Here is a 4200-nt window from a genome sequence, read left to right as displayed (position 1 = left end):
ACGTACATCAATGTCAGGTCGACTGAATTACCATATATGGAAGAGACATAATTCCTATGCGAGTTATTCCCCTTGTAGCCATGCACTTGATTTGTACGCATATTAATGTGATTTATGAATGGAATTCGTTTACTACGCATAACAACGTGTAGTATTTTCAGGGGGCACTGTCTTTAATTTCCCCTGCGAACCACAATTTTGATGATATAATTTGTAAATGAAATCCATCGTGTGTATTAATAAATTATAAACATTTTCACCGCACGCCGATTTCGGGAAATGCAAAAGTGATTTTAAATCAGCATATATCTATAATAAAGCTAACAAAACAATTTATACCTGTTTAATTATTCAATTTTAACTGTGAATAAAGATCATTAATCTATTATACTTCACGTATCTGTTCGACTACTACATGTACTTAAAGGGGCAATTCATTCTAAAAGAACATTAAAAATTGTACATATATCGGAAAAAACAAGTTATAATGGAAAATAGATCAGTCGGTTTTACTGTGATATGCCTGAAAAGCCCATGGTTGTGACATGTGTGTAGATGTTCAAACTAGCTCGATTTCCGCCATTACACATTGTGGTCGAACTTCTTGTATGCCGAACCCTATCCCTTGCTCTTAGAGTAATGCAACTTTTGTCTAGAACTGCTCAAATCGCTCTGATAGTAGTGTGTTTACCTTATTAGGTGAATTGTCTTGCCTAAAAATCATTTTATCACCTTCTCAGTGGTTATGTAGCTTATTTGTTTAACGTGCGTGACTTTGGCTCGGGTATGGGTACAGCGTCCGTATTGTACCTGCTTAATCGTATTGATCAACGATTTGATATTTCAACGATATTAATTAAAATACTAAACAATGACGTGGAATTTGTCAATATTTTATGTTATATGTTTCATAAGAAATGTAGAACAATACATTTATGCCATATTTTGCTTCTTGGTTATGTAAAGAATTAGCCTGAGTGAATTGTCCCTTTAAAGATGATCCATCACTGACAAACGGCATTTTTTTCACTATCTAAAACAGGAGCAGACGATTTGGTATTTTTCTTCAGTTACAAAAGTTACTTACTTGACACCATTTACCACAAGTGAAAAGTTTGATCTTCTCATTTTACTTCAAGTTAAAAATATAAAAACTAATTAATTGCATCCCGAAAAAAATCGGTGGCACTGAAATGGAAATGGAATGAAGTACTGATATTGTTCAAATGATGAATATCATTTATGTTCTGTCGGCGGTGGAGCATCTTTAATATGCATTATATTGAAATGCCCAAATATTTTGTAATATACATAATACATTACACAATCTCTCAAATCATTTACATTTCTCTCTAAGTTTTCTTTTCTTGCATTTTTAAGTTTCACGTCACATATTTCATATCGCACGAGAAAGTTATTCAATATGTTTCTATAAAACCACATTCTACCATGCGACGTTCTGAATACACGAAGAATTACAGTAATTCATATGCTTATGTGTAACATCAAAATATGTCGTCAAAAGATAAATATACTGATCTAGAGCGCACCTTAAATCGATCTGTTCTGTTACTATTGTCTTATGCACAAACCCTACACGTCGCACTGATGTTCCCGGTAGTCGAGCCCTCTTCGTAGACCTCTTCATCTATGTCGAGGTTATTTTAACGAGTAATACATTTTGCTCATTGGAACCTTTCTGCATATAGGCTTATATAACCTATATACACAGAACCCTGAAGTAGACCCTGCTTCAACTACATGTAACATTCGACCGGATCCGTAAAGTGTCGTAGATGAAAAAATTATGTATATTTAATGTACAATGTACATTTTTTTTACAATTTAATATCTTCTGCCTTTCTGATATGTTACTGATTATCACAAACTCTTAATTCAAACACCTTTTCCAAAACGTCATTTTTCTTGAAAACGATATGCGGTGAATGTATCGTAAAAATGAAACAAAATACCATAAAAGTAAACTAACTGCAAATCCGAAATAATTTAAATAAATCAAGTTCTGGTTCGCAGGGGAAAAAGACAGTGCCCCCTGAAAATACTATGCGTTGTTATGCGTAGTAAACGAATCCCATTCATAAATCACACTTTCCATTGATCAATATTCGTACAAATCACGTGCATGACTACAAGGGGAATAACTCTCACGGGAATTTTGTCTTTTCCATATATGGTAATTCAGTCGACCTGAATGTCCCGTCTTATTCCCTCAGGCCCTCCTGTATAGTCTTATAACGCTGAGAAATAGCACAAAAATATATAGCTTAAGACTAATACAAAAAGTCTACAAATACAAATCAAGCTGATAATTCAACGTTCAATTTAAATATCATGGCAAGTATGATTTATTCTGAAGTACATGTATGCTACTGTTTTATAAACCATTCTGCAGCAACATGACAATAATTGACAGTTACTGATTTACTGATCACCTACCAGGTTAGTTGTTTTACCTCAGATTTACCGATGTGTTTCCGCTATGCCTACATTCTATAACAATAGGTAAAAAGATCAAAGAAAGTGTAATTATAGTCTGTTTCAAGTTTCTTACTACATGTACTTACCTGGACTTTACCTATGCGTACATATAGATTATAGTTGTATACTATCAGTTGTTAGTTTAAAATTATATAATAGTTTTATTAATATTACATATAGAATCATTATTGAGATGAAACATCATTTAATAACACAATTGCTATGGGCAGTATGGTGATATTTTCCTGCAAAAATATACATACGGCATCATAATCTTCTTATCAAAGTTTATACATGTAAATATAAAATGTTGTATGTCTTCGATTGTAAGGTTTGTAATACCTATTTTTACTGAATGCTCGATACATGTAAATGGAATTGAGATCTTTAATTCCCTTAGTCGCTGCCATCGGTTTTATTTCGTTTTTTTTTTTTTTTTTTTTTTTTAATAAGTATAAGTTCGCCTGACGAAGGTAGTTTGCTGTCCATGTTATCAGAAAATAGACATTTTATAAAAAAAATGTATATTTTGCCATGGGTTGTATCAGTTATGAACTTGTGGTTCATTAAGGGCTATACAGTGTATGCATGGTTTATGCCTTTTTGACCCACGAAATACGTCTTTTTAAAATTTGTTTTTAGGTTGAAATTCAAATATCGAGTGCAAATTCCGTGATACAATAAATACAACGATTGTATAGCATCGTGGCTGTAGTTGTTATGGTAACCATCTTAAATATGCATAAATTATTAAAAAACACAGACACTTTTTTGTCAACATTTGCTAGATTTTTCATAAAGAAAACATGGAGCGCATCATCGAACAAAACTTTATCCTATAAGATGTATCTGAAGTGCCTGCATATTACCTGTAATCTTGCAATTTTGAGATAGACTATACCTCCCTATCAACACATCTTAACCCCTATGAAAACACCCCACCCTAACCAGAGTTGGTGTTCGGGGAAGGCCCCGTTTGAATATCTCGTGGGGCAATTGCCAGGCACTGACAGCAGGTCGGTGGTTTTTCTTTTGATACTTTAGTTTTCACCACCTGTTAACCTTGCACGACCATTTATGAATGTTTGTCATGTCAGTATTTCTTCTGTAAGGTACATATGTAGAGATAGGGTTGTTTATTCTTTGTACATTTTCTCTCTGACAAAATAAGGTAGTCAGATGTGCCGCCGATATCGGTCGTTGTAGGATTGAAGGTAGCTTATTGCACAACGCGGCTATGTATACTGTTTATTTGCATTGGAAAAATCTACCTTGTAACAGGTTTACCGCTGGTTTTAACCCGGACATAAATACACATTAATACATGACGTTATTGTGTCGGTAAATGACAAGATTTCTACCACATATTTGTCGCTTCTCATTTGTAATTTATAAATGATTTAGAAGAACAGGAGAACTTCCCCTTGTACACGATCGAATGGAACACGAACCACCGAAACTTTCTTCAGTTTGAATATTTGTTTTGTTAAAGCCTATTATCTGTGTATATTGAAATCAGTATTTTATTCACCTATCTTTGAAACAAAGCTCACTTACAAACACAAAACTTGGTTTTATCATGTGTCTTCATACAACTACTGCATGAGCCTTTCATACAGCGCTTATTCTCATTTTGTTGTTTAATGAATACTTCATAGGTCTTGAATAGAGAGTTAATTCTCTTTGTTGTTGTTGTTAATT

This window comes from Argopecten irradians, chromosome 8 (assembly GCF_041381155.1).
Source record: "Argopecten irradians isolate NY chromosome 8, Ai_NY, whole genome shotgun sequence".
NCBI classification, from domain to species: Eukaryota; Metazoa; Mollusca; class Bivalvia; order Pectinida; family Pectinidae; genus Argopecten; species Argopecten irradians.
Note: the sequence above shows the minus strand (reverse complement) of the source record.